The sequence below is a fragment of the Talpa occidentalis genome, unplaced genomic scaffold, assembly GCF_014898055.3.
Source record: "Talpa occidentalis isolate TD23 unplaced genomic scaffold, MPIMG_talOcc4v2.1 talOcc4.7, whole genome shotgun sequence".
Taxonomy (NCBI): Eukaryota; Metazoa; Chordata; class Mammalia; order Eulipotyphla; family Talpidae; genus Talpa; species Talpa occidentalis.
The window spans coordinates 12,578,629-12,590,754 of record NW_023605083.1 but is presented as its reverse complement, the minus strand read 5'-3'; positions in this window follow the sequence as shown (position 1 = coordinate 12,590,754).

Below are 12,126 nucleotides of genomic sequence, written 5' to 3'. Positions count from 1 at the left end.
AAAAGTAAATATCTGTGCTTGTAGGATATACAGGAATACAAATAACAGTCACCCTGAGCTTATGTTGGTCTCTTGTATGAGGAGGATTTTTATTTTTTCTACTTTTTATATGGGACCTAGATGTCTTCCTTCCTTATATAATTTGCTTTTACATTATGTAAAATATCCATTTTTAGAATTAAAATGTGCACAGTTGGGTATCTTAATAGGCAAATTTCAATTGTCAAAATGTCAACCTAGGCACTTGTAATTTTCCAGACACACATGCTCACACACTGACCTCAGTACGAAGTCCTTATGGTTTCTCCAATAATTCCTTTTAAATTGTTTCTTGATATAAGGCTTTAGTGTAAAATGCCTAGTGTAATCTAATGAATTTGGCCAACAAGACTCTCAAGTAACTCTCCTTCACCACATTTCGATCTCATTCATTAGATGAATATTTGCTGATAATGCAAATATTCAATGAATATTCATTGCTATCCATGTATACCCAGTATATAAGCACTATTATTCAAAGTCATATAAACCATCATTTTTCATTCCTAGAGGAACTCACATTAGTAAAAGGGGACTAAACAAATATTTACAATATGAATAAATGAAATAATACGTAGAGTTTTAATTAGAGGACTCTGTCCATACAAAGAAAAAAAGTCAGGAAACTATCTTGAAGAAGAAATGTATTTAGAAAAAGATTTACATGTAGGGCTATTTGCTGCAGGCTGTTTTTTTTTTTATTAAATAATAAATTTTATTTTTATATTCCCCCATACAACTGCACATGCCCCATTCTGACCCCAATCCCTCCCCTCCCGGCCCCCACCCCCCAAAAAGTGTCTCTGGTTCATAGTTTTTTGTTGATTTTGATTTTCACTTTCTTATAGTTATTCATTTTCCTGATTCCTTATTTAAGTTTTCTAGATTCCCGCTATGAGTGACACCATCCGGTATTTTTCTTTTTCTTTTAGGCTTATTTCGTTGAGCATGATCCCTTCCAGCGCCATCCATGTTGCTGCAAATTGCATGTGTTTATCTTTTTTGAATGCTGAGTAATATTCCATGGTATATATGTACCACATCTTCTTGATCCAGTCATCTATTTTTGGGCATTTGGGCTGTTTCCAAAGCTTAGCTATTGTAAATAGTGCTGCTATAAACATAGGGGTGCAGGTGTTCTTTGGAATTGATGTTTCTGTGTCCTTTGGGTAAATACCTAGGAGTGGAATTGCTGGATCCTATGGAAGCTCTATGTTTAGTAGGTCAAGACATCTCCACACAGCTCTCCATAGTGGTTGGACCAGTTTGCACTCCCACCAACAGTGCAGGAGAGTTCCTTTTTCTCCACACCCTCGCCAACATTTGTTGTTGCTAGTTTTTTTAATATGTGCCATTCTCACTGGTGTAAGATGGTATCTCATGGTAGTTTTGATTTGCATTTCCCTGATGACAAGTGATGTTGAACATTTTTTCATATGTCTGTTGGCCATTTGCATTTCCTCTTCAGAGAAGTTTCTTTTTTTTTTTTTTTTAATTTTTTCTAGAGGCATGTTTATTTATTTATTTATTTGTTTGTTTTTGTTTATACATGCACTGGGTACAGTCAGAAGCGCGGGAGGGTGAGAGAATTCACCAGAGCCAGAGTGGGGAGCAGAGCAGGCAGAAGGACCGAAGCACACTGCTGAGGGGAGCAGCGGGCGGCAGGAGAGGTCTGCGCACCATGTGGGACCCTCCTCCGGTGGCCGGGGAGCAGCCGGGAATCGAACCGGCACCGCAGAGGCCGCGGGCAGCCTCGCAACCCAGCGCTCAACAGCTGCGCCACCGGGGAGGCCCTTCAGAGAAGTTTCTTTTTAGCTCTTCTGCCCATGTTTTGACTGGGTTATTTTCTTTGTTGTTGTTGAGTCTCATCAGCTCTTTGCAGATTTTTGTGATCAGTCCTTTATCATTAGTGTTGGGTGCAAAAATGTTCTCCCAGTTGGTGGGGTTTCTCTTTGTTTTTGTTATTGTCTCTTTTGCTGTGCAGAAGCTCTTTAATTTGATGTAGTCCCAGCTGTTTATCTTTGCCTTCACTATCACTGCTTTGGGTGATGTGTCTGTAAAGATGTCTTTGATATGCAAATCACGTAGTGTTTCACCTATATTTCCTTCTATGTATTTTATGGTTTCAGGTCTTATGTCTAGTTCTTTAATCCATTTTGAGTTGATTTTTGTGTATGGTGTGAGGTAGTGGTCAAGCTTCATTCTTTTGCATGTAGCGACCCAGTTTTCCCAGCACCATTTATTGAACAAACTTTCTTTGCTCCAATGCATAGTCTTTGCTCCTTTGTCAAAGATTAGTTGACCATAAATCTGTGGGTTTATTTCTGGATTTTCTATTCGATTCCATTGGTCTGTATGTCTGTTCTTGTTCCAATACCATGCAGTTTTGATGATTATGGCTTTGTAGTATAGTTTGAAGTCTGGGAGTGTGATGCCTCCATTTCCTTCTTTTTTTTTCAGGAGAGCTTTGGCTATTCGGGGTTTTTTGTGATTCCATATGAATTTCATCAATAATTGTTCTATTTCTTTGAAGAATGACATTGAAATTTTGATTGGAATAGCATTGAATCGGTATATTGCTTTTGGTAGGATGGCCATTTTAATAATGTTTATTCTTCCAATCCATGAGCAGGGGATGTCTTTCCATTTCTTTGTGTCTTCTTCTATTTCTTTTAACAGTGTTTTATAATTTTCTTTGTATAGGTCCTTTACCTCTTTTGTTAGATTTATTCCCAAATATTTGATTTTTTTTGTTTCGATAATAAAAGGGATGTTTTTTTTTATTTCTTCTTCTTCAGATTTATTGTTTGTGTATAGGAAGGCTACTGACTTTTGCGTGTTGATTTTGTATCCTGCCACTTTACTGAATTGATTGATAAGTTGAATTAGTTTTTCTGTGGAGTTTTTGGGGTTCTCTATGTATATTATCATATCATCTGCAAATAGTGATAGTTTGACTTCTTCTTTTCCTATTTGGATTCCTTGGATGTCTTTCTCTTGTCTAATACCAAGGACAACACAAAAAAGGAAAACTACAGGCCAATCTCCCTAATGAACACTGATGCAAAAATCCTCAATAAAATTTTAGCTATCAGAATCCAACAATGTATCCATAAGATAATTCACCACGACCAAGTAGGATTCATTCCAGGGACACAAGGATGGTTTAACATCAGAAAATCAATCAACGTTATCCAACACATCAACAAAAAGAAATATAAAAACCATATGATAATATCAATAGATGCTGAGAAAGCTTTCGATAAAGTGCAACACCCATTCATGATAAAAGCCCTTGAAATTCTTGGGATACAAGGAACATACCTCAACATCATAAAGGCCATCTATGACAAGCCAACAGCCAGTATCATCCTCAATGGTGAAAAGCTGAAAGCAATTCCATTAAGATCTGGAACAAGACAAGGATGTCCACTCTCACCACTGCTTTTCAATATAATACTGGAAGTCCTAGCTGCAGGCTGTTTATCATAGAAAAGATGATATTGTAATCAGTAATTCTTGAATGGGAAATAATTATGGAACAATTACAGATTGGAATATCAGGTAGTTTGAAGTGCAGCACTCCTAACCTGTTTACTTCTTCTCTAGGAGTGAGCTGGAATCTTTATCCCTGGGGACAGGTTCTCGCCAGGTGCAACACCTGAAGTGTGTAAGGACAGGTTTCTGTGGAGTTCTTCCTGGCCTTGCAGAACCTCTCACGAGCTCCTACTTTCTGCTTCCTATTCACTGCTTTCTGAGGGTTGAATCTTTGGTTGGCAGAGAGGTACTTAGGGGGAATTGAAGTCTTTTTTTTTTTGAGTTGTTGGGTTCGGAGTGTGGTGTCCTTGGGAAAAGTTTTACCAGAGTTCCCCTTTAACCAGCACTGGCAAGTTTCCCAGGCGACTTTCTCCACAACACAGAGAGGTGAGTTATATCCAAAAGGGCAGGTTTATTAAAGAGAGAGAAGAATAAAAGACACTTGCATAGACACAAGCAGGCAGAAAGGGCTGCCCCCAAAGGGACAGATTTGCAGAAAGAGACCTGCATGGTTGCAGGCAGGTGGCCTTGAGGAGAGCTCCTCTGTAGAGGGAGGTCAGTGCAGAGAAACCCCGGCATGGTACAGGTCACTGGCAGGCAGGAGGGCTGCTGCCCTGCAGAGGGAGAGAGCTGGCAAAAAGAAGCACCTCCATAGTCACAGGTGGGCAGAAGGACTGCTGGCAGTTGCCAGTGCAGAGATTGCACCAATATAGTCTTCTCTCTTTGGCAGGGGCTCTTCTCTTTGTGGAGTGTTCTGTTTGCTCTTGATTTTGGATAAATATGTAGATTTTGAAAGAGACCTGCGATTCTACAATGGCCCTTAATCCCCATATCTTTACCTCCTTTCAGTGTCCTGTGATACTTACCAGCATCTGACATTTTGCTTGGGTCTGTGCCTTGTCACCAAAGGACTTTTAGTTCCTATAGCTGGTTTAATGACTATGTTAATTACTTCTACCCTCACCTCCAGCTCCCAGCACTGTGTGAGTCCAGGTTTCTGGTCTTGTGGTGCCTCCTTTCTTATTCTCTATCCTTATCAGATTCCATCAGAATCAAATATGCACTATTTTCCCTCACACACAGTCACTTGTAATCAGGAGGAGTCTCAATGTTGTGTTTGGAATAGACTTGAAAACATAAAGAAGTTTCTGTCATAGGCTCCTAGGTGGTCATAGCATGGCTATTCTTCTGTCTAGCTCCATCAACTTTCTTGTAAGTGGAAATGTTTTTCAAATTTAGGCAATCGCTGACTGATAGTACCATTCTTCACCACAGATGTTGCTTTTCTTCATTTTTTTCCTTTCCTCTGAATAATTGTAGGGAAGTTTAGGAAAGTCGAATTAGGGACTCATGCCAGAAGTATTTAAGACCCACTATTTTATTTGGCTTGTACAATTTTTAAAAATTCCTTTAGGCTGGACATCACTTCTCCACTTTACCATAGTTTTTACCACTTCTTACTATCTTAAAGTGATTTACTTAAATTTCTTTCCTGGACATTGTAGCTTTCTGTGTTTGCCATCACTGTTTAATAGACATAGCAGAAATGGGGGTGGGGTGTAAAATCATGTGGGCAGGTATCATGCTAATGTCAGGGATTTCTAACATTTCCAAATTAGATATCAGTAGGGACTGTAAATAAATTTATATAGGGACTATATACATTTTCTATTGAGTCCTTGATATATGGAGGGAACCTCTTCAGTACATAAGTACTGAAGTCTGTGTTTTTAGTTCTTGAATGGGAAAAGGAATGTGAGGCCTTACAGAATTCATGTATAAAAGGACTAGAAAATGCAAAGTATAAGGAGTGACAAGTAATGGGAAGCTTGCCAAGTAATAAAACATTTGCCTTTCAAGCCAGGCACTGGGCCCAAATCAACTAGCTGACTCCTTCATGGTTCAGATCCTCTTCATTTTCTCTCTAATTCTCCATCTTGCTAGTCAACTCTAATGTTTTCCAAAAAATGTAGAAATTGGAATGTAATCCCAGAAAGTGAGGGATTTCCTCTGGGTGACTACCCTGATCTTGGATAGAAATAAGATTTCAGATTCCACACCCTCTTCCTGGAAAGCCCATTTCAGATTCCTTTCTGATAACCTAGGGGGATGCAGATGACACTGTGACCTAAACCTTCCCACTCTTCGGTGGCATTCCAGGCTATAAGCTCTGCTGCTCTCATTTGGGGGAATTTACATTGTGCTGTAATGTTTTAGGAAGCCTAGAAGAATCTATAATTGATATTGAGTAGATAATCCATCTTTATCTAAATCATTTATCCTTCTTTCAAAAATATTAAAATGTATAAGAGGGATTCTTAGGTGTTAAAAAAATGAAGGTTGGGGTTTATAAGTGTCAGATAATGTTACAGGGCAGGGAGAGGGGCACCCCAGACCCTGCAAACCTGCCTACTCTAAATAGGTCGTGCCATCCGCCATATCAACACAAAACATATAAGACTTTAATGAAATGGAAATTTAATACAATTAGTAAACAATACAGGAAAGGCAAAGAATATAGTTTCTAAATCAAGCACCCACAGTTACCCGTCCCCTTATGGGTAAAGATTCATCCAAGCAGGACTGGCCCAGAACAAGGCCCCAAAGCCTGCCACAAGTCTAAAGCATCTTCCAGTGGGGACCCACAGAAAATGATCAGAAACAACCAGACAAATCTGGAAGGAAAAAAGCAAAATCAAAATCAAGACAAAAACCGCCATTGTCACCTCCCCACGAGTCTCACCCACATCTGTGTCACCCAGTCTACAACCACAAGGCCAGTGCAGTTTCTTCATGTGTCTCTCTGCTCCATGTGCCTCCACCAGGTCTCCTTCTGGCTCCATCCTGCTTCCTTCCTTCCTCAGTCTCCTCTGCAGCTTCTTCTCTCTCTGCTCAGCTCCACCCTCGTTTTGGGTGGGGCAGGAAACCTGAAACCTCCCCCTTTCCTGGGGACCACCCTGTTACAATATACACAGATAGCAAGCACATCACGTGACTCTAAAGCAGATGGCCCAAGGATCACACCTTGAGAAGCACTAACACTAACTTATTCCACTGTGAACTATCAGTTATTTTGATTATGCGGTAACCAGATAATGTAAATCTCAAAAATCCAGACCTCTCATTTTAGCCATAGGATCCAACATTTTCTCAAACCACCACACCCTGACAGAACCAAGTCTTTACCTGAACAAGGAAGAGAAGCAAAAATCATTGATCATTCATCCATCAACAGGATAATTGATCCATTTTCACCACTGAGATCAAATAATAATTCCTTTTAGGCTGTTAAGTTTCAAAGTCAAAGGTGTGGTAACATATATCTGAAGAGGATTGAACCTATACCTCTAAATCATATGCAATGCTGTAAATAAATGTTACATCAATTAAAAAATACAATAAAAATAATATTAAAGTTTCAAGGGCGCACAGTCTTGCAGAGGAAAATATCAGTATATTGAAATATGACTTACAGAATTCAGAATTTTGTCAATGCAAAAAGAACACATCGAACAATTGGAATGTGAGTTTGTTATAAAATAAATAGAATATCAGCAAGAAATATATTACCTCTTTTAATACATACACTTCCGTGAAACTTTTATCAGTCCATGCTAAGTTAAACTGCATCCTAAATATTTATTTATTAAAATAATATAAACATTGTTTTTATCACAGTCAATGGGGCTGGAGTTTTTGAATATGCATGATGTTAATATGGCATGAATTATAATTAATAGGCATTTCTTTGGAAAGTTTGCTCAGTTTGTGTGTATATATATATATTAGTTTTGTTTGAGGTCTTAAGGACTAAGTTCAAGGGGAAAATGGATTCCTGTTAAACTGTATAAGGAAATATTTAGGAAAGTGCAAATATCTAAAAGAACAAATTCCTGAAATAATTCACAACTTTTACCCTTTCATAAGTACCCCTGTAAGCCTCATGCCTTGTTTTCTCAAATAAATCTAGAACTCACTCAAGATGACCGTTAGTAAGGAGCTTTGTAATCTCCGATAACACTGTTACAGACTTTGAAAAAGATTCCAAATATGGTTCCATCAACATCAATGAGTAAAGTAATGTGTCCTTGTTTGCACAGCCAGACCCGTAATTTACACATGTAGCACACTGAATACTTCCATACTTCCATGTTGTCTAAGTAGCAGTATCTGAGGCGCAAGGGCTTCAGGGGGTGCTGTTTGCTCTCTGTATTTGCCCACAGATTTCTTATTTTACCCTACTGAAAGAAAATAGAATCAGACATAATTAGCATTAACTCCCAAAGTAAAGTGTTTACATATCATAGTTAAATATCTCACTCATAGATATAAAATATAAAAACTTCTTTCCTCTCCATATATAAAAAAATACATTTTAAAATATTTGTTTTTATTTATTTATGCATATAAGAACTGGGATGTAAACCAGAGGTGAGGGTGTGAGAAGATTCATCAGAGACAGAGTGGGGAACAGAAAAGGCAGACTGACTGAACTACACTGCTGAGGGGAGCTGTGCCATATGGGTCAGCAACCTGGCTGGGGATCAAACTCAGGCCATCAAGGTGATAGTGCTGAGACAACCCCTACGCCACCAAGGAGGCCCTTAAAAAATATACTTATGCACAGATATGTAAATATAAAAGCTTAAAAGTAGAAAAGAAAATTTACTCTATCCTTTTCCTAGCATGGAGTCATTTAATTTAGGTTTATCACATTTCTGTGATTTACTTTCTAATTTGTTTCCTTATATAAATGACATAGTTAGCACTTATCTTTCAATGTTTAACAACTTTCTGAATTCTTGTGCTTCTCCTCTTTCCATTTCTCCCTCTCTCCTTCCCCTCATCTCATCCTTCAATGACTTTGAATAAGCACCCACTATGTGCTAAGCAGGCCACTGCTCTGAGTTTTGGGGGTACAGGTGTGAGAAGATACAGTTCTGCTCTCTTGGAGACTTAGAACCTAGTTAGGAATAAAAGTAAATGAACAACCACAGTTTAGTGTGTGATGGGCTCCATGATAGAGATTAGAAGGGAGGGGGCGAGTCAGTTGAATGAAACATCTGGGAAGCCAACTATTCTAGACCTGGGGAATGAGGGGCATGTCAAATAAAGTTTCTTGGAGAATCCCCCTTAGGCTCTTGTTAATTTAGGGCCATTTCAACCTATTAACTCTAAATGGAATCATCATCTTTTGCTCTTATACTTACAGTTTTCTGAAAGTTCCTTTTGTTGGGGAACTATTGGGGGAAAGGATGTCTTGAACAAACTCCATGTGTAGGTTTTATGGACCCCACACCCACACCAGACCAAAGAGATCCAAGACACCAGGGACTACAAATCCCATAATGTCATCATTACCAAAAGGTGAATTACTGGGAACTGAGAGTGGAGTTAAGCTGCCATGCTTGGTATATAACCAGACTTATGGGCCTTGGGGGTGCTTGTTTTTCCCTGGCTTTCAGTGTGCTGTTGGGATTCTAGCTCAGCAGAACTGGTAGGACACATTCACCAATTTATCTCTCTCTCTTTCTCACTGAGTTATTCATTTCTTCATTTTCTCTTTTTGTAAATAAACTTTTTTTTTAAATTACTCAATTTTTTTATAATAAATTTTATTTTTATATTCCCCATACAATTGCAACCCCCTTATTTTGACCCCAATCCCTCCCCTTCCCATCCCCCACCCCCCATAGACTGTCTCTGGTTCATAGTTTTTTGTTGATTTTGATTTTCACTTTCTTATAGTTATTCATTTTCCTGGTCCCTTATTTAAGTTTTCTAGATTCCTGCTATGAGTGAGACCATCCGGTATTTTTCTTTTTCTTTCTGGCTTATTTCGCTGAGCATGATCCCTTCTAGCGCCATCCATGTTGCTGCAAATTGCATGTGTTTATCTTTTTTTGAATGCTGAGTAATATTCCATGGTGTATATGTACCACATCTTCTTGATCCAGTCATCTATTTTTGGGCATTTGGGTTGTTTCCAAAGCTTAGCTATTGTAAACAGTGCTGCTATAAACATAGGGGTGCAGGTGCTCTTTGGAATTGATGTTTCTGTGTCCTTTGGGTAAATACCTAGGAGTGGAATTGCTGGATCCTATGGAAGCTCTATGTTTAGTAGGTCAAGACATCTCCACACAGCTCTCCATAGTGGTTGGACCAGTTTGCACTCCCACCAACAGTGCAGGAGAGTTCCTTTTTCTCCACACCCTCGCCAACATTTGTTGTTGCTAGTTTTTTTAATATGTGCCATTCTCACTGGTGTGAGATGGTATCTCATGGTAGTTTTGATTTGCATTTCCCTGATTACAAGTGATGTTGAACATTTTTTCATATGCCTGCTGGCCATTTGCGTTTCCTCTTCAGAGAAGTTTCTTTTTAGCTCTTCTGCCCATTTTTTAACTGGATTATTTTCTTTGTTGTTGTTGAGTCTCAACAGCTCTTTGCAGATTTTTGTGATCAGTCCTTTATCATTAGTGTTGTGTGCAAAAATGTTCTCTCAGTCGGTGGGATTTCTCTTTGTTTTTGTTATTGTCTCTTTTGCTGGGCAGAAGCTCTTTAATTTAATGTAGTCCCAGCTGTTTATCTTTGCCTTCACTATCACTGCTTTGGGTGATGTGTCTGTAAAGATGTCTTTGATGTGCATATCACGTAGTGTTTCGCCTATATTTCCTTCTATGTATTTTATGGTTTCAGGTCAATGTCTAGTTCTTTAATCCATTTTGAGTTGATTTTTGTGTATGGTGTGAGGTAGTGGTCAAGCTTCATTCTTTTGCATGTTGCCACCCAGTTTTCCCAACTTTTGATTGCCCTTTGTGTGTGTGCCTGCAGTTGAGTCTTATTAGAAGTCCATTTTAAGCTCGTGGGTGAGGGCCCACAGTCAGGCCAACCCATTTCACTTTTGGGTTGCCCTGTAACACTTTAACCAGGTGAAGGAATTTTTTCATATATTCTAGCTATCATATAATTGGTGAAAGTTTACCTATTTACTTTAAACAGCTATTGTGTTATGCCATTGAGATCTGGGGTTTTATGTATGGTAGTAGTGATCATAACCCATTCCTGCTTCAGGCCACCAGTTGTGGAATTCCCATAATGCCTCTCTGAGGCTGAACCCAGTGGAAATCCTTGATGAAGTCTGAGAAAATGCCTCTCCTTCCCTACCACTGCTGCCCATATGTCCCTCAACCAAGATAACAATTTCTTTTCTTATTTAACATACTTTATCCAAACTTTAATTTTAAATTTCTTCATATGTCTTTTTTTGGTCTTACCTTTGAAAAGCTTAAAAATGCAACTTAAAGAGAAAATACCTGTTTAAGAAATTTTGCTAAAGAGGTAGACACAAATCACTAGTTTTCTTTGTCAATTGTATTACTGTATTGCTTTCTGCTAATAACTATGTGCTAATAAATCTAAGGGCATATGTGATAAAATTAGATGAGGCATGGTAAACAACTATAAACTTGTCTCAATTTTGTCAAGGCCTGTGGTACTTCGTTCATGCAAGTAGTCTGATTTCCTTCCCCCACCCTTCAAAATCTGGGCACTGTAATTTATCAGTTTTCATGACTGCTTGAAAGTTGAGAGCCAAATCTGTGACTGTAGCTCTTTATGGAAGAATGTGCATTTGTATTAACTTCATCCCTGGCTCCATTTTAAAGCGATGGCCTTATTTTATTTCTCATTCAATTTTATTTCAAAATGGAAATAACTTTATTATTTTATTCAATTATAATTTCAATTCATGCTCCAAGTAACAATATCCAAACAATGTGGAAAAGTAAAGTAGAACCTGAAATATCCCAATAACCTCAGCTTGACTCTCATCCCCAGAGTACATTAGTGTTCTCACCTTCCTTTAATTAGCTATCTTGATGTATTTTTAAAATATATATCTTTATAAACTGCCTTAAATTCTTCTAGAACATATCAGTGTACCACTAAATAATGAATAAAAGTGCTTTAAGTAGTGACTCCTAGTTTACAGACTCCTAGTTTATAAGCTTTAGCTCATTTAGTCTCTAGGCGAAGAGAGCAACAGTACCTTCTAAAACATGTTCATTTTATTATTGCTAAATATCTCATTGATTTGGCTGAATTTCATTTTCTTGCCAATGCATTTTTTTTTTTTTTTGGCTAGTGTATCTAGTTCAGAAAAAAACTATGTCATGCTTCAAACTTTATCTCCACATTCTTCCCAATGGATAGTGAGATCATTAGTAGTTGCAACTTAGAATAGGAAGGACAACATATAAGAATACACAGAGCAGCATAATAGGTAAAAATATATCAGTTGTTGTTTGAGAAGCTGAAAGTAACAATTTCTTTCAAATTATGTTTTATATCACACTTTGTTTTCATTTTGATTCTATGAGGAATTGTTTTCATATGTTTTAATGAGAAGCAAGCAAAATCCTATGTTCCTGGGTGTTTATTTTTATTGGATGATTTTCCAGATCAGAGGTTTCCAATTTTTCTAGCAAAATTGAAGGGGATTTTGTCCACATATACACTGAAATTTCATTCAGAATGAATCAAATGGAG